At 39.1% G+C, this 20,289-nt stretch overlaps 1 long non-coding RNA gene across 1 annotated transcript; it reads right to left on the minus strand.

The window, feature by feature from the left end:
* Positions 1-744: 744 nt before the first annotated feature.
* LOC147354935 (uncharacterized) lies at positions 745-20,054 on the minus strand. Its single transcript, XR_015144105.1, has 2 exons — positions 16,340-20,054; positions 745-5,677 (listed from the first exon to the last, which is right to left on the minus strand). It is a non-coding gene; the product is annotated as an uncharacterized LOC147354935 (long non-coding RNA).
* Positions 20,055-20,289: the final 235 nt, after the last annotated feature.

A 20,289-nucleotide genomic window follows, 5' to 3' on the forward strand; every position in this document is an offset into this window, starting at 1 on the left:
TTTTTCATGCTACTGCTGCTGCTGCTAAGTCGCTTCAGTCGTGTCCGACTCTGCGCGACCCCATAGACGTCAGCCCACCAGGCTCCCCCGTCCCTGGGATTCTCCAGGCAAGAACACCAGAGTGGGTTGCCATTGCCTTCTCCAATGCATGAAAGTGAAAAGTGAAAGTGGAGTCGCTCGGTCATGTCCAACTCTTAGCGACCCCATGGACTGCAGCCCACCAGGCTCCTCCATCCATGGGATTTTCCAGGCAAGAGTACTGGAGTGGGGTGCCATTGCCTTCTCCAGAGGGTTTTTCATAGATGACCTTTATCAAGTTGAGGAAGCTTCTATCTGTTCCAAGTTTGATCAGTAGTCTTATCATGAAAAATATTGGATTTTGTCAAATACTTCTTCTGCATCTATTGAGATAATCATATGAGTTTTTCTCTCCTTTATTCTATTAGCATAGTTTACTACATTGATTGCATTATTTCAATAAATTCCACTCGGCTGTGGTATATAATCTTTTTATATGTTTCTGGCTTTGGCTTAGTAGTATTTTTTGAGGATTTTTGTGTCTATATTCACAGGAGATACTGATCTGTAGTTTCTTTTTTTAACTTTTTGTCTGATTTTGATATTTTTATCATAAAATGAGTTGAGAAGTGTTCATTCCCCTTTGATTTTTTGAAGTCCTTTGTAAAAGATTATATTAGCTCTTCTTTTGATAGAATTCACCAATGAAGCCATCTGAGCCTGAGCTTTTCTCTATGTGAAGTTTTTATTAGGTTGGTAGAAAAGTAATTGTGGTTTTACATTGTAGAAATTTGCTGTCTGATATTGGGATACATACTTAAGTAAATGTGGTTCTGTTATACATCTTTTTAACACACACTCCTTGTTCTATGTTTTTTGCCAATGACTTATTACTTGTTGTTCATTTTATATTTATTTTAGACTATAGAAATGATGCTAGACCAAAAGTAAATTTGAGTGATCTTTTTATTCCAGTTCAAAATGGGTCATAAAGATGACTAGCAACCCCTTTGGCCGAGGAACTGCTAACAGATATACAGTGCAGCTCTGGTTCAAGAAGTTTTGCAAAGGAGATTGAGAGCCTTGAAGATGAGGAGCTTAGTGGCCAGCCATCAGAAGTTGACAATGCCCAACTGAGAGCAATCATCAAAGCACCTCCTCTTACAATTATGCAAAAAGTTGCCAAAGAACTCAATGTCGACCATTCTATGATCATTCAGCATTTGAAGCAAATTGGAAACGTCAAAAAGCTGAACCTCCTAAGCACTTCACAAAACCAAACTTGTACTGAAAAATGGCCATGGTCACTATTTGTTGGTCTGCTGTTGGTCTGATCCACGACAGCTTTCTGAATCCCAGCAAAACCACTACATCTGAGAAGTATGCTCAACAAATTGATGAGATGTACTGAAAACTGCAACACCTGCAGCCATCACTGGTCAACAGAAATGGCCCAATTCTTCTCCACACCAACACCTGACCACACATTACACAACCAATGGGTCAAAAGTTGAACAAATTGGGCTACAAAGTTTTGCCTCATCCACCATATTCACCTGACCTCTTGCCAACCAATTACCACTTCTTCAAGCATCTGATAACTTTGTATAGACAGCATATTAAAAAGCAGAGACGTTACTTTGCCAAAAAAGGTCCATCTGATCAAAGCAATGGTTTTTCCAGTAGTCATGTATGGATGTGAGAGTTGGACTATAAAGAAAGCTGAGTGCCAAAGAATTGATGCTTTTGAACTGTGGTATTGAAGAAGACTCTTGAGAGTCCCTTGGACTGCAAGGAGATCCAACCAGTCCATCCTAAAGGAAATCAGTCCTGAATATTCTTTGGAAGGACTGATGCTGAAGCTGAATCGCCAATGCTTTGGCCTCTTGATTCAAAGAATTGACTCATTAGAAAAGACCCTGATGCTGGGAAAGGGTGAAGGCTGGAGGAGAAGGGGATGACAGAGGATAAGATTGGGTGGCATCACCAACTCGATGGCCATGAGTTTGAGCAAGCTCCAAGAGTTGGTAATGGACAGGGAAGCCTGGTGTGCTACAGTCCCATGGGGTCGCAAAGAGTCAGACACGACTGAGCAACTGAACTGAACTTATCTCACCTAATGTATTTTCCTCTTCACTTATGAAGAAAAATCTCCTGGCCAAAAGAAAATATGATGCAGATTTGGGTTTTACCGAGGAGTCTTTCCATTTCATTCTACTAGGTCTTGTTCATTTTCAGTACAACATTGAGCAACTGATTGATCAGAAGTTGAAATAAAAGTGTCTGACTGGCTACCTACAGCTAGCGTACGCCCTTTCCTTTCCTATTAAATCTACTAGGCAAACTTCTTTTGGTGGAATTCTCAAGCCAATTTCCCTCCATTTTGAAAGAAAATATTTTGACACATTCCAGAAAACAAAAATGAAGCTTGCATGGAAAGCCTCAGGAGCAATTTGAGTGGAAGAATCCAAGGTCCTTCTTCACAAGATTGGAGATAGCAAATATTTGCCCAAAGTGATTACTCTCAACTGCACTACTTACCAGCTCAATCTCTGTCCCACCGGTGCCATTAAATCCTTGCCGTCAATGGAAAGCAGTGCCATGACCTCAAGTCCTGCACTTGTCACCCCATAAGACATTCAGCTTCTATTTCCTCTCTTGCCATGTAGGAGGGCATTCCATCTGCTCCTGGGACATGGATGCCTTGCCTTGTTCTAATCATGTACCCTCTGTAGATATACTCTGTGACCACCCCAGAATCAGCATCACCTGCAAATTTATTAGAAATGCAAAATCTCAGCTCAACTCAGGTCTACTGAATCTGAATTTGTATTTTTATTTAACAAAATTATATTTTTATTTAGCAGAATTACCTGGTGATTCCCATGCACCTTAAAAGCTGAGAGGAAATGTTCTAAAGCAGTGGTTTCCAAACTTTAGTGTGCACCAGAATCCTCTAAGTGGGCAAGAAAAACTGTGGGCTCCTTTCCCAGGGTTTCTGATTCAGTGGGTCTTGAGTAGAGCTTGAGAATTTGCCTTAAAAAGTTTCCAGGTGATGTTGGTTCTGTTGATCTGGGAACCCTACTTTGAGAAACACTTCCCTAGAGGTCTCCCACACCACCAATGACTAGACCTGTAGAGGAGGCTTTAGAATCTAAAAGGATATGATCTGCAGCTGATTATAAACAGCTCATAATATGAGTGGCACTGCTTCCTTGTTTTTCTCTGCTTTGCCACATTCTCCTGCCACCTGCTGGAAATCTGTTGGTCTGGTTTTCCTCTACCATCTCCCAGTTTGCATCACCCCATCCTGCCCTCCCTCACCTCCATGCTGTAACACAGCAGGGGTCTGCCAAGTTCTGTCTGACCTGATGTTGATGGGAGAGACTTCTTTCCTGACCTTCCTTGGGTCACCTCCCAATGAATGAGCCCCAAGACTGTGCACTGCTACCCTCCTGTCCTGGCTCTGCCATTTGCCACTTTCCTCCATGTGGAGTTATTTTAAAATCCTGAGGAGGAAGTCAGCTCAGGCTCTGCAGCCATGGACCTCTAAACTTCATGCACCTCACTCCCCATTTTTCTCTTTAGTATAGTCAGTTGTACTATTTTCAAGAGATTTCTATCTCTGGCACTGGGAAAGCTCTAACACAATTTTGGCAATTACGAGTTTGACAGAAAGGACCCACAGCTAAAGTTGGACATTACTGGGAATGCTGACTGGCATGGCTTTAGACTCTGGGATAGAGTAGGGCTGGAGAGCCAGTGTGGTCTGTTCCCTACAGGCAAGGAGATTTGGAAAGTGTGCCTGTTTCCCTGAGGAAGAACCTAACACCTCAAATCCATTGGAAAAGTGGTCTTGTCATGTGCATGCTTTCGGGCCAATTTTTCAAGCCACAGCTTAAATCCATCAAAAGTGTTTTAGCTAAAAAACATTCAAAGTGTGGTTTATAGGAGTCCCATTTCAGCCTTGTTCAGCAATGGACTAAGACTGTGATAGTCTAGAGGGCACTTCCAAATCTATTTTTTAGAGCAATTTCTTCTTCCAAGGCAAGGAAGACTATTTTCTTTATATAAAAGCAATACCCCTTTACCCTTGCCCCCAAAAGCAGTTTCATGTAAAGCTCTCCCATTTGCCTGAATGAGAAAAACATCTTTAATACCATAGTACAAATGTGATTTCCTCACTGGTGAATATGACATTTTTGTGGGTTCACAAAAAATAAAACTCCTTTTCCTTTTGGCTGAAAACTGCTTATGAAAAGGAAAGGCGGTTTTGGGTTTTTGTGCTTTCTTTCCCAAGCAGGACATGGGTTGTAGTTGTTTTTGTTTTGTTTTGCTTTTTTTCCTGGTGGTGAGAAACCACCTCTGTGTTACATACACACAGTCAATTTTCACCTGTAATTGGTTTCACACTAAATTTCCCATCTGGATGATAAAACCATAGTTTACCTGGTAAACTGGTAACATGTTATTCTGGACCAAACTTTTCAGCACCTATAAAACTCATTCTCAGAGGCATTTTCCCCACAAGCCAGGAACCATGTGGACCTTTTGCAAAGAAATGAAGTGAAAAATCACTCAAATCTTCAGTCAAAATAAAAGCAAATGATGGCCTCTTGGGGCCCAATTGTCCCTGGTGGTTGGGCTTCACAGGCTTTTCTCCCCACCCCCAGGATAGCACTTTGTCTCCTCCACCTCACCCAATGCTTAAGAAACCCACAGCTAAGAGGAAGGGCAGTGAGTCCTGTACTTTCAGGGAAAATGGTCCTTTACAGATTATGGATTTAGCAGACATTTCATGTCTTTTACACTGGATTTTTGTTTTCTGGGTTTTGGTAAATTCCTTTTCTTGTGGGCACCTTCATTCATTGAGATGCCGAAGGGGAAGAGGGACACTGACATCAGTGAAATGCTCTCAACACTCCACTGTTGAGAATGAGGCCGCTTCCTGGGTGCTGTCATCTTGCAGTGAGGTAGGACCAGAAGTAGTGAAGTGGGGCAGGAAGTCAGTGGCCTGGACCTGTGGGCATGTCAGAATCTGGTGCACTCGGTGACCTGGTATCTCTCTGGAGTCAGTTTTACCCTCTAAAATGAGGAAAACACAGTGGAGTTGCTTCTAAGATGGCAAGAAAGTCAGGTTCCAAATTCTGTACTTAGGTGAAACAGATGTACAATCAAATCTGCACTTGAAAATCTCCAGCTTGGAGCAGCTGTTTCTTTGAGCTTACATTCATTTCAGTTCAGTCAGTGAGTCATATCTGACTCTTTGTGACCCCATGAATCACAGCACACCAGGCCTCCCTGTCCATCACCAACTCCCGGAGTCCTTTCAAACCCATGTCCATTGAGTAGGTGATACCATCCAACCATTTCATCCTCTGTTGTCCCCTTCTCCTCCTGCCCTCAATCTTTCCCAACATCAGGGTCTTTTCAAATGGGTCAGCTCTTCGCATCAGGTGGCCAAAGTATTGGAGTTTCAGCTTCAACATCAGTCCTTCCAATGAACACCCAGGACTTATCTCCTATAGAATGCACTGGTTGGATCTCCTTGCAGACCAAGGGACTCTCAAGAGTCTTCTCCAACACCACAGTTCAAAAGCATCAATTCTTCCGTGCTCAGCTTTCTTCACAGTTCAACTCTCACATCCATGCATGATCACTGGAAAAACCATAGCCTTGATTAGATGAACCTTTGTGGACAAAGTAATGTCTCTGCTTTTCAATATGCTATCTAGGTTGGTCATAACTTTCCTTCCAAGGAGTAAGCGTCTTTTAATTTCATGGCTGCAGTCACCAGAGCACAAAAAACTCATTGCTCCAGAGATACAAGGGGATTTATGAGCTCTCTATCAGGAACTTAAGAATCAAATATATATATGTGATACCATAATATGACAGGAAATTTACAAAATAAATTACAATGAATCCATGCAATAGAATGCAAGTACTGACATTAAAAATTAATATTGCAGAAGGCCATTTATTGCCATGGGGAAAAGGTCATGATTACAGAATAAAGAGTATGCTGTCTAGCATACAGTTGGACCTCGACATCCATGGGTGGGTTCCACATCTGCAGATTCAGCCAAACATGGATTTTAAATATCTGGGGAATAAATCCAGAGAGTTCCAAAAAGCAAATTTTGAATTTGCCATGCACTAGCAACTATATGCATAGCATTTACAACTATTCATGTAGCAGTTACAATGTATTAGCCATTATAAGTAACTCAGAGATGATTTAAAGTACAGTGGAGAATGTGTGTAGGTTATACACTAATCTATGCCATTTTATATAAAGGACCTGGAACCAATCCCCAAAGGATGCAAAGGGATGATTGTATAAATTTTTCAAAAGTAGTTATGGTGTGTGTGTGCATGCCAAAAAAAAAAAAGGGTCTAGATGGGTTACCCCCAGAAAACTATTTTTGTTTGCTTGTCCTTTTCTGTGTTTCTCCAATTTCCTACATAGAGGGTGTGTTAGCCTTGAAATTGAGGGAGAAGCATTATTAAACAGTAAAACCAATCATTTTAGTTGCATAAATCTTTAGGTACATTTGTGCAAGCGAAAGAAGAGGAAAAAAACGTTTTGCTCACCATCCAATTCTGTAAAGATTAACCTGCTGTGGTTGTTAACCAACAGTGCACTCAGTGCTTCGGACAGAAGAGATTAGGAGACAACAGGATGCTCTGTGCTTTGGACAACAGGCTCCTTAGAGAATTAGACGTACCTCTTGAGCCTGGCCTCCCCCACATTGAAGGAGTCTTTCCCTTTAAACTTCTTTACACAGGTTAGATTTTCCTCTTGCAAAAGGACATATTAAAGTTTCCATACTACTAATATACCTATTTTCATTTTACACCTTTGTTCTCTGGTAAGGTAAACTGGGCATGTAAAAAATGAAAGACTAAAACATTTGAAAAATCTGTAAGAATGTAAAATTATGTACTATTAGTGCTTGTGGGTGTGTGTGGAATTGGAGAGTGGTGGTCTCAAGGAAGTCGACTTATCTGGACAAGTGACTGTCTGTCCTCACTGAGAATGGTCACCCACTGCTTACTTAGTTTAGTGTCAGTTGCTCAGTTGTGTCCAATTCTTTGCAACCCCATGGACTGTAGCCCACCTCTCTCCATGGGATTTTCCAGGCAAGAATACTGGAGTAGGTTGCCATTTCCTTCTCTGGGGGATATTCCTGATCCAGGAATCAAACCTGGGTCTCTTGCATTGCAGGCAGATTCTTTACTGTTTGAGCCACCAGGGAAGCCTCTATTTAATGGTAATCTAAGTATAAAATGTCATGATTTATATATATATATATATATATATATGTGTGTGTGTGTGTATATATATATATATATATATATATATATATATATGAATTGAGGAAGTACAAAACCCCATGAGCATCTAGTTTGAATTTTTAATAGCTCTTTAAAAAATAACTTGTAATATTTGTTATTTGAACTTAAAACTTAAATAAATAGTTTTAGCAAAATAATGTGGGTTTTCTTTATTTTTTTATTGTTTTTTTAATTGAAGGATAATTGCTTTACAGAATTTTGTTGTTTTCTGTCAAACCTCAACATAAATCAGCCATAGGTATACATATATCCTCTCCCTTTTGAACTTCCCTCCCATGTCCCTCCCCTTCCTACCCCTCTAGGTTGATACGGAGCCCCTGTTTAAGTTTCCTGAGCCATACAGCAAATTCCTGATGGCTATCTATTTTACATATAGGAATCTAAGTTTCCATGTTACGCTTTCCATACATCTCACCCTCTCCTCCCCTCTCCCAATGTCCATAAGTCTATTCTCTATGTCTGTTTCTCCATTGCTGCCCTGTACATAAATTCTTCAGTACCATTTTTCTAGATTCTGTATATGTGCATTAGAATACAGTATTTATCTTTCTCTTTCTGACTTACTTCACTCTTTATAATAGGTTCTAGATGCATCTACCTCATTAGAATGGACTCAAATATGTCCCTTTTTATGGCTGGGTTACAAGGCTATGGTTTTTCCAGTGGTCATGTATGGATGTGAGAGTTGGACTGTGAAGAAAGTGAACTGTGGTGTTGGAGAACACTCTTGCGAGTCCCTTGGACTGCAAGAAGATCCAACCAGTCCATCCTAAAGGAGATCAGTCCTGGGTGTTCATTGGAAGAACTGATGCTGAAGCTGAAACTCCAATACTTTGGCCACCTCATGCGAAGAGTTGACTCATTGGAAAAGACCCGGATGCTGGGAGGGATTGGGGGCAGGAGGAGAAGGGGACAACAGAGGATGAGATGGTTGGATGACATCACCAACTCAATGGACATGACTTTGGGTAAACTCTGGGAGTTGGTGATGGACAGGGAGGCCTGGCATGCTGCGATTCATGGGGTTGCCAACAGTCGGACACAACCGAGCAACTGAACTAAACTGAACTGAACTGAATATTTCATTGTGTATTTGTACCACAACTTCTTTATCCATTCATCTGTCGATGGACATCTAGGTTGCTTCCATGTTCTAGCTATTGTAAACAGTGCTGTAATGAAAAATGGGATACATGTGTCTTTTTCAATTTTGGTTTCCTCAAGGTATATGTCTAGGAGTGGGACTGCTGGGTCATATGGTGGTTTTATTCCTAGTTTTTTAAGGAATCTCCATATAAGGTGGGTTTTCATATTCAGTGAAACCTAGAACATTCTTTTTTTGTTTTTTGTTTTTAGAAATCATCACAATCCTTTCTCCAGGGAAGAAAATCTGTGGTATGGCCTTCTAAATGTTTGTGGGTTTTTTTGCCTGCTTTTTATTTTTAATTGGAAGATAATTGCTTCACAATGTTGTGTTGGTTTCTGCTGTACAACATGAATCAGCTATAAGTATAGAATATATCCCTCCCTCTTGAGACTCAAATCCCACTCCTGCCCTAAATGTTTCTTAGATGAAGTTGAATTCCAGAAGTTTCATATTAAATTTCATGTTTCAATCTGTCCAGATTCCTTAGCTGGTAAAAAGAAATGCTTCACTTCTGGCAATTTTGTCTCTCTCAAGATTTTGCAGTGTTCATTGATAAATGATTTAAAATGCATTTTATCTTTAAAAGAAACATATTGAAGATGAGTCTTTATATATATATTAAATCTCTTTTTGCCTCAACCAAAAGCTTGTACACTTCCAAGGAATAGCAATTTCAATCTGATGGAACATTGTGGAAATTTTTCTCAAAGCTTATTGCAGTTATTTTCATCTATTCTTGCCATTTAAAGTCTCATTAAATTCAAAGGTAGCTATGAACTCCCACTTATTAGAGTACCATGATGGATCCTAGGGATGGTGCTGAGAAGCAACCAGCAGATCCAAGGCAGTGGAACTTCATAATTCTACCTCGCTCCCTGCTACACAAAGTTGTACCTTTTTAGGTAAAACACGCCTAGTCTCTCACTGTCCAGGTTGATTCCACATGGACTTAGAAAAGACAGTGCTCGTATGTAAATGTGATGTAAAATATGAAAGCAATTAAACACTATATCTTGGTTTTAAATTCTTGTGCTGAAACAAAAGCAACACCCCATCCCACTAGTGAACTTACCTTTTTTTTTTTTCCCCTTCCCTAAAATGCAAAATCAAAACTGCTGAAGAGAGGAAGTTAGGAAGCAGAACTAGTAGGTAACTGTCTTTGTAGTGTGAGTTAAGGGAATATCTAAATTTTCCCAAGCCAGAATATCTTCTTAACTGGAAGAGCTTCATCTAGGTTAGATGCTGCCAGAACCCAGGTATCTTACTAGCCCCTTATTTGGGAAGATGGGTACAGGGAGTGAGAGATGACAACACATTCTAGGAGAACAGTAGTTTTTCTTTTCTTTTGAAATAGTGTGTATATATATATATATAAATATATATATATATATACACACACACACACATATAGCATTATAAAATAACAAATGCCAATTACATATTTAAACATAAATATTGAGAAGATATAAAAAATTATGAAAAATCTCACTACTTTAACAGAAGTAAAATGAATCTTTTGGGATGTCTTTCACATTATTCTATAGCCATCTGTCCCTCTGTCCATCTGATTTCACTTGCTTCACTAACATCAGATATGAACACAATTGTATGTCTTTTATCTTTTAAATTATTCTTATATATGAAAAAATCTTGAATAAACCAAGAACACTGGCATTTCCTCAGTCTGAGAACTGAGTCCTTCCCTGCAGCCTTATCCATTCACAAATAAATGGGTTTAACTCCTGGTACACAGAGTCGCAGCTGGACACTGTCGCTCCTTCCCCTAGTCCAGTGGACTTAGGACCAGTCACCGCTACTGCCATGCCCTCGATAGCTTAGATCCCTACACAGTCAGCTGCAATAACGATCAGCTGGTCTCCAAGGTTTTAATTCTTCCAGGTTTTACTCACAAGTCCATCTTTTTACACTGTTTCAGGATGACTGGACCTGGCATCTTCTGAGTCAGATTCAGTTGTCATTCAAGAACCCTTGGGGTCTGATGTGAGCTTCATCTGTTTAATGATTGCTGAATATTCTGCTATACACATGCAACAATTTAACTAGACTTTCTCCTCTTATTGGATATTTTAGGCTTTTATTTCTGATTTTCTGAATATTATTTTAAAAAACATACTAAACATCTTTGTTCATATGCTTTTGAACACATCTCTGATTACTTTCTAAAGATAGAGTTGAAATTGACCAGGACCCAGTGGAGCCTTCCCAGGTACAAAAGCCTTTTTTTGTACCTGATTTTTGTTTGTAAGAAAAAGTCTTCAGCCTTCTTGACTTTCCCTGTGTTCCAAATGGCAAATTCAAACAGTTAACCAGTTATTGAAGGAAGGGAATGCAGAAACAAAGGAAAAGCAGTCAGGCAATAGTGCAGCAATGGGGCAGGGTCCTGGTTCCTTCTTGGGGGGTGTGCACAGCAATCTGATGCATATCTCTGGGTTCTACAGGAGGTGAGGCCCTCACCAGGTGCAGGATGGTAACTCTGGGCTGAGCAAAAGCACGTGGAACTCAGAAGGTAGATGACTGAGATTCCTGGAGCACCAACCTGTTCAGTTCAGTTTAGTTCAGTTTAGTTCATTTCAGTCACGCAGTCGTGTCTGACTTTTCGAGACCCCATGAATTGCAGCATGCCAGACCTCCCTGTGCATCACCAACTCCAGGAGTTCACACAAACTCATGTCCATCGAGTCAGTGATGCCATCAGCTGTCTCATCTGTTGTTCCCTTCTCCTCCTGCCTCCAATCCCTCCCAGCATCAGAGTCTTTTCCAATGAGTCAATTCTTTGCATGAGGTGGCCAAAGTATTGGAGTTTCAGCTTTAGCATAAGTCCTTCCAATGAACACCCAGGACTGATCTCCTTTAGAATGCACTGGTTTGATCTCCTTGTAGTCCAAGGTACTCTCAAGAGTCTTCTCCAACACCACAGTTCAAAATCATCAATTCTTCGGCGCTTCAGCTTTCTTCACAGTCCAACTCTCACATCCATACATGATCACTGGAAAAACCATAGCCTTGACTAGATGGACCTTTGTTGGCAAAGTAATATCTCTGCTTTTTAATATGCTATCTAGGTCGGTCATAACTTTCCTTCCAAGGAGTAAGTGTCTTTTAATTTCATGGCTGCAATCACCATCTTCAGTGATTTTGGAGCCCCCAAAAATAAAGTCTGACACTGTTTCCACTGTTTCCCCATCTATTTGCCATGAAGTGATGGGACCAGATGCCATGATCTTAGTTTTCTGAATGTTGAGCTTTAAGCCCACTTTCCCACTCTCCTCTTTCACTTTCATCAAGAGGCTTTTTAGTTCCTCTTCACTTTCTGCCATAAGGGTGGTGTCATCTGCATATCTGAGGTTATTGATATTTCCCCCGGCAATCTTGATTCCAGCTTCTGCTTCTTCCAGCCCAGCGTTTCTCATGATGTACTCTACATATAAGTTAAATAAGCAGGGTGACAGTATACAGCCTTGACGAACTCCTTTTCCTATTTGGAACCAGTCTGTTGTTCCATGTCCAGTTCTAACTGTTGCTTCCTGACCTGCATATAGGTTTCTCAGAAGGCAGGTTAGGTGGTCTGGTATTCCCATCTCTTTCATCATTTTCCACAATTTATTGTGATCCACACAGTCAAAGGCTTTGGCATAGTCAGTAAAGCAGAAATAAATGTTTTTCTGGAACCGTCTTCCTTTTTCCATGATCCAGTGGATGTACCACTAACCAATCAGAAGAAAGACATAAACTCTACAGGCCTCACCCAAAATTTGCATTAAAACTCTTTCCTGAAACCCACTGGCTAGCTCAAGCCACTTCCTCTCCTTATTTGGCCCTGCAGTGAAGCTTTCTCTTCTCCAGACTCCAACGTTTTGGTTTGTTTGGCTTCGCTGTGCATCAGACACAAGAACTTGGGTTCAACAAAAGAATTCCTACGTCTTTATGTATGAACTTTTTAATGTTGTTTTATAAATATTGTAAAGTTGCTTAGTAGAATCTTCCAATCAAAACCACAATGAGAAGTCACTTCACACTTGTTTTAATGACTATCTTTAAAGCAATAAGAGATAACCAGTTTTGGAGAGATGTGGAGAAAAGGGAACATTTGTGGACAGTATTGTAAATTGATGCAGCAACCATGGAAAACAGATTGGAGGTGTCTCAAAATATTAAAAGTAGAACTGCCATATCATCCAGCAACTCAACTTCAGGGTATTTATCTGAAGGAAACAAAATTAGTATCTCAAAAAGATATCTCATCCCTGTGTTTACTGCAGCGTTATTTATAAGACATGGAAACAACCTTAGTGTCCATCATGGGATGAATATATATATATACACATACATTTTTTTTGTATATATATATATTATATTATTCAGCCATAAACATAAGGAAATCTTGCTATTTGTATTCATAACAACATGAACAGACCTTGAGGGCCCTGTGCTAATGAAATAAGTCAGTTAGAGAAAAACAAATATTGTATAATAGCATTTATATGTGGAGCCTTAAAAACAAACAAACAAACTCATAGAAAACAGATTGATGCCTACAAGAGGCACAGGGTGTGGGGTGGACAAAATGTATGAAAGTGGTCAAAAGACACAAATTTCCAGTTATAAGATAATAAATCCTGAAGATATGATCTACAGCATGGTGACTGTACTTAACAATACTGAACTGTGTATTTAAAAGTTTTAAGAGAGTAAATCTTAAAAGTTCTCATCATAAAAAAATCTGTAATTATATGTGATGATGGATATTAACTAAACTCATTTATGAATCATTTCAGAATACATGCAATATCAAATCATTATGTTACACACCTAAAACCAATACAATGCTATATATTAATTATATCTCAATTAAAAGGAAGTTAAGATAAAATACAAGAGTAACAGCAGAAGGAAATAGTTAAGAACAAAAGGAAATTGGAACATAGATGAAGTAGAATGAATGAGTGGAAAATCATGCAAGTGGAAGCACAGAAATCAAATGCAAAAGCAGTGATGCCTTCTTCTCCACATGCAAGGCTGATGTGACCAAATGAACCGATGAAAGAAATGCCATCACACTTATATTTACATGGTTTTATATTATGTGTAGGTATTCATCTAATAACTGATATTTTTTTAAAGTAATTCAATATAATAGAAATTTGATTGAAGTAATCTCAAAAAAAGTACTCCTGGCAGCAGTGTATAAGACCTCTTAATAGGGTTCAGTGTTATCATAAAAAAAAAAAAAAACCCTGTTAATCGGATATATGAAAATTGGTGGCTTATTATTTCAATTCTCATTCTTAAGTTGTGAACATAAAAAGTACATTTGTCAGCTCTTGTATGCCCTTTTTCTGACTACTGTGTTTCAGAGAGAAGGCAAAGTTTTTTGTGTCCTATAGAATCAGGGATCATCTGCTTTACTTGTGCACCCCAGTCAGCACTCAGAAAAGACGAGGATACTAGGTGTTCTGGGGAAGCAGTGAGCTGACTTCACATCTCCATCAACTGACTGAGCTATTATTTTGCTTTGGATTGCAAAAAAGAAGGTATTTTTGAAATTCTTACCTAAGAATCCTGGTTTTCCAATCATTTTTTCATTTTTTTAATCCCCTATTTTATTTCTTTAATATTTTGCCTTCTGATAGAAATAAATGGCTAAGAGTTAGTACCAGCACAAGATAATAAAGCTAGCGATTCACACAAAGAATTGGAAAATTTAGCCTTTTAAATTAATCGCAGCTCATGTGGCTTCACCAAATGCTATGACATGAAAAACTGATACCTCACCTGATGCCATCAAAATAGGTACAGTCCACCTATGACTATTTTGATCCTGGCCTTTTCGTAAATGCTCATGTAAAACTGTTTTGAGAAAACTTCTTCTGGGGACTTACTCTGATGTGATTCGTAGACCATTTTCGTGGTGTTTTTATTAGAAAAATGACAGAGGCCAGTTAAGAGGATTTTAGAAACAATTAAGATCTTATTTTGTAATTAAAGAACATTCCCAAACTCTGGGACATTTTCCTAGACATTGCTACGTCCAAACGAAAAGTCAATATTCCAGAAGAAAATGTGTTCCACCTTTAGAAGAGTGTTTTAAATCTTAAGCCTAAGTTTTATTTTATTGTTTTGTTTTTTTGAGGCTTAAACTTTTCAGGCATGTAAAATGAAGAGAGAGTCTTCAGAACCCTGAGAAACTCACATACTCAAAGATCGTCACTTTTTTATTGGGAAGATTCATTACTTGGATTTTCCAGTTTTAGTTCAACTAGACATTCCATTTATAAACTTCAAACTCCATTCTTCTGTTGTTGTTGTTGTTGTTTATTGACAATGTCTCTTCTGCCACAAACATTGTCCATGACCCAACTCCAAGCACCCCCCTTAAAAAAGGCACTTAATTAAGCCAACAAACAAACTAGCAGGGTAAAGAATTATAGGGTCAGAAACACAGGGTCCCAGCATTATAAACAACATGGAGATAGATCATAGAATTCTGTCAAGTATCCCAAATCTAATTTATGTGGTCAATAATATAATTCTTTCCATCTCTGTGAGAAACTTATCCACCACACTCTTGTGAATATATAGTTTGAGTACAATTTCTCCTCTAACCACGCCCCCATTAAAATGTAACACATGTCTATAGCAAGCATTAAATCAAAAAACAAAGTACAGGAAATTGTTTTCATGTGTTGCCTGTGCTTTAAAAGAATGGAATAGAGGAAACTTTGCAATTAATTCTATTGTAATGCTTTATGGCTCAGTATGAAGAACTGTGCCCGTTTCTGACCTACTCTCTGCTCCTCTCAAGAAATGATGCAATCTCAATCATTCCTGCTCTCAGGTGAGCCATGAGGTTTGCATTTGGTGAGTGGTATCTAAATAGACTTTCTTACATGAACTAAAAGTCAAGAATATTTATGTGCACATTTTTCCCATGAATGTTATTATAACCAGACACAAAATCTAAAGTGCTACTACAAGTTATAGCTGCCTGTACCAATTTCTCAATAAAAGCAGGAAGCTCCTAAAAGAGCAACAGTATTCTGGAAGGTGCTAAGTGTGCTCCAAGAAGAAAGAAGGAAAGGCACAATTGCTTGTAAAACCAGCGTTGAGTGTCAGCCTCTGACTCTCAAGCGAGCTGTGTCAGACTTCCGGCAATGAACGAGAGCTAGGGCCGCTCCCCACTCCTGCCTAGCCAGGAGGCACAGCCTGGCGCTGGCGTGGTCAAGACACTGTCTCCTGCGGCTGGGACAACTTAAGACACTGAACAGTATCTCTGTCAGATGGGCGTCCAGTTGACCTAAATAGAAGGCAGAGGCATTGAATCTGGACTAGCTTTTAGAGAAGGGGCATATATGCATCGCTAGTTTGGTTTTTTTTTTTTTTCCTCTAATGCTCACTTGTGATAAAAGCAAAATTCCCACTTACTTAGATAATCTATGAATTGAAAAAACTATTGATTTTTTTGTTCCCTCCGTGTATGCAATCCAATTAGATGTGCTGCTCATGAGATAAATATATGTGACACAGAAGCTCCTTTACTTACAAACCGGCTAGTTTCTGAAAGTTTTGTCAAATTCAGCTGTTTGTAGCACCAAAGTGATTTTCATAGAAGGGACAGTTATCCCCATTTGGTGGCAATGGACAGACATGGTTCTTATGCTCTGGCTCCTATCTTCTGTAACCATGAAAATGTGCAAGTTGAAAGCTTATAAGAGGTAAGTTCCCTAGGGCTGGCTGCTGTTACAAATTACCACAAACTGGGTGCCTTAAAACAACAGAAATTTATTCTCTCACCTTTCTGGAGGCTACAAGTCTCTGAAATTCAGGTGTTGGCAGGGTTGGTTGTTTCTGGAGGCTCTCAAGCCTCTCTCCTCAGTCCTGCTGGTTGCTGGCATCCTTTGGTGTTCTTTGGCTTGTAAATGTGTCCCTTCAGTCTCTGCCTCCATCTTCCCATGGTGTCCTCCCTGTGTATCTGTGCCACTCTGTCCAAATATCTGCTTGCTGGAGCATTAGTCATTGGACTAGGCCCAGCCTAATCCAGCATGACCTCTTTTTAACCTGATTACATCTGCAAAGACCCTATTTCCACATAAGATCACACTCATAGGCAAAAGGGGTTAAGACTTCATTGCATCTTTCTTGGGGACACAATTTAATCCATAATACCCATCATCTCCCAAATATAGTGTTTACATTCAACTAAAATTGTTAAAGTTGTCTTTGTGTAAATGAATGAACAAATGTTGAAAACTTATTACTTATGTCTTACAATCTACCGGTATCTTAACATACAAATCTACTTAATTTGAGAAACATGCATATTCTACTGTGGACATAATAGTAAAGCTTTGTGTACATATACATTTTAAAATTTGCTTATTGAAGTATAATTGATTTACAATGCTGTGTTAGTTTTAGGTGTATAGCAAAGGAATTCAGTTTTATATATATGTTTTATTCTCTTTCAGATTATTTTCCATTGATAAAGGACATTTTTCCATTAATCAGATTCATAGTACAAGCTTATTGAAAAGTGGTGGAAAGGGTCATCAAACAGCATATTTCAACTTATACTCCTTTTTGTTTCTTTAATCAAATGTTCGTGGATGTCATGGCTAACTATTCACCAAGCCTGTTTCTTCTTCATCTTGTGCGCATACCTAGATGATATTTTTTTAGCCAGGTGAATGTGACTGTAGACCTGACGTATGCAGAAGGAATGTGTGCCATCCCAGGCGTGGCTCATAAAAGCCTCCTGCACAAAGTCTCCCTTCCTTTGGCTTGAGTCAGACAGGCAAAGCAAACCTCTATGTTGCAGGGGAAGGAACCACAAGATGAAAGAAGCCTGCATTTCTGAATCACTTCTTGGTGATCATGAATTTTCATTCTGCATGAAGCCCGTGCAGCTGATGACTTCCACTGAATTGCTGGATTCTGCACATGTTAATAGTTTCCTTCCTATGTGCCTGCTGCCATGTGTATTTCTCTCTTATTTAAAGTCTTAGTCTTATCTCCTTGACTAAATGGTAAACATGTTGAGGACTTTTGCTCTGTCTCTTCCAACTCCTTGTTTAGAGTCCAGCACTACTGAAATGCTCAGCATGTTTGATCTGTGGGTGAGCTGATTCCTAAGAAAACCAAGGGCAAATTTTATCAGATAAATAAGTTTGGGTGCGAAAAAAAAAAGTGAAAATGTTGGTTGCTCCGTTGTGTCCAACTCTTTGTGACCCCATGGACTGTAGTCTGCTAGGCACCTCGACACAGAGATCAAACCCTGGTCTCCTGCATTGCGGTCAGTTTCTTTACCGCCTGAGCCACCAAGGAAGACCCAAAATGTTAGTTGCTTGGTCATGTCTGACTGTTTGTGACCCCATGGACTGTAGCTCTCCAGGCATGGAATTCTCCAGGAAAAAATATTTAATAACTTTTCAAACTGGTTTCAAGGCCATAAATAAATACAAAGTGCATATACATACATACATACATACATATATATATATATATTTAAAGTATAAACATTAAGAACCATAAATGCTGTGAAAGTCTATTTAAATGTGTTGCTGTCTTTATCCAAGAAGATGAAAGAGGTTTTATTGAATTTCTTTCATAGTATTTTGAGAGAAGGCAGGACATTTTTAGATACAAATTTATTTTGAGCTGAAACTTTCAATGTATTTGCTGCCATACCTCTGCTAATTTATCAAATTACAGTTAAAATTAAAGGTGAAAAAAAAACTCACCCTATTTCTCAGATTTAATCACAGTAAATAGGCTCACAAACTAAATTCAGGCCATCTGTAACTACTTCCTATCCCTGTGCAAATTCTGTTTTCCAGCTGGGTATTATACTAATGAAAATATAACTTAAGTCCAAGTCAGATTGGCTTCAGTTAGTTTAAAGGGCCTCTGTGAGGACCGAAAAGCTGTCTTGTAATACAAGGAGATGAATGGAAAGACAAAAACTAATAGATGGTGAGGATTCATCCCTTTAATGGCTAGTGTCTTTTTCAGAACAGATTTTCTTCATTTTCTAGTAACATGATTTACCCCTTTGATGAGAAGGGTTGATGAGAAGGGTTGATGAGAAGTCAGAAAACCTGGACTTGATCAACTATAGTGTCCTTCTGTCCTCAGACTTTGTGGAAGCCAAGATGACAAGTGATGATCACGGGATCCAAACACATCTCTTCTGAAATTGTTCCACCTGAGGCTGATGGGACAGAACTTCTTTACTTTTCTGGTGGCAGAGTTGTTGGGCTGACTTGAAGGATGACTTTTCCCTTCACATGGAGACAGAGGATGAGGCCAATGTAGATTACAAAAAAAAAGCAGAGATAACAAACAGAAATAGAGAAAAACATAGTCTTAGCAGCACTGATGGAATGCCTTGATAGGATTCAGAGATGATGAGTAATTCCTGAGGCCAGTATTATCCTTTGTCCCGAGGCTGATTTTGTAAGCCTATGAACCCCCATTACTGAGTGAAAGCTAGTTTGTGCTGTACTTTTATCACTTGAAACTAAAAATGGTTTCCGTATTAGTGGTCCTCAGAGCTGAAGTTTTCTTTTCACTCTGGCATGGCATACTGATTTCTGCTAGTTTAGTTTTCTTCTGCCCTTAGTAATCTCACTTTTCACCATTGCTCTGACTATTTTTCCAAACTGTTTTCCAACAAAATCTTAAAGGGCGTACCTTGCACTATATATTCATGATGAATGTTCTGGAAGGTTAAGAATAATATATCCTTGTATTACAGAAATCTTAGAAATGTTTGTGTATACTCTTCATAAAATTCTGGATTTTCTACCTTATGGCACCCCACTTCACAAGGCACTCCATTTAACAAGCTAGAAAGTGGCTTGCAAAGTAGACTCACTGGAATTATATCACTCCAGGAGACATCTTTATTGTTTTAGTAAAAGAATGTTTGGCTGGAACATAAAACAACTTTTAATGTTCTTTCTAGCATCCTGTAAGGATTGAGATTCTGGGAAAGTAATACAATAAAAATAACAAAAATCACATTTTCCAGGATTCATAAGTATTAATAGTTGAGAGCCAATCATATGGTAAAAGATTACTCACTGAATTTAGAATTAGAAGACATCTGAGACATATTTGATAATAGTGAAAGGCACATAACCCTAAGGGTCTCAAACAAGTTTAATAACCATAGATTGCAACTAAAATTGATGATATGAATGGCTAAGTCAGCATTGGAAAAGACTCTGATGCTGGGAGGGATTGGGGACAGGAGGAGAAGGGGACGACAGAGGATGAGATGGCTGGATGGCATCACTGACTCAATGGACGTGAGTCTCAGTGGACTCCGGGAGTTGGTGATGGACAGGGAGGCCTGGCGAGCTGCGATTCATGGGGTCGCAAAGAGTCAGACACTACTGAGCGACTGATCTGATCTGATCTGATGTTATATATTGTTATAAATATATATAAAAGTTATAAATATTTATATTGTTATAAATACTCATTTCCAAATGCTTATGACTAAGAATTTGAGAAGAACCAATAGCATAACATGAAAATATTTACTAATCAACTTTCTGTTAACATTCAGTTCAGTTCAGTTCAGTTCAGTCGCTCAGTTGTGTCCAGCTCTTTGCGACCCCATGAACCTCAGCACGCCAGGCCTCCCTGTCCATCACCAACTCCCAGAGTCCACTCAAACTCATATCTATTGAGTCGGTGATGCCATCCAACCATCTCATCCTCTGTCCTCCTTTTCT

The sequence above is a fragment of the Bos grunniens genome, chromosome 17 (genome assembly GCF_055505025.1).
Source record: "Bos grunniens cultivar Pamir isolate PY7600 chromosome 17, Bosgru_T2T1.0, whole genome shotgun sequence".
In the NCBI taxonomy this organism is placed as follows: domain Eukaryota; kingdom Metazoa; phylum Chordata; class Mammalia; order Artiodactyla; family Bovidae; genus Bos; species Bos grunniens.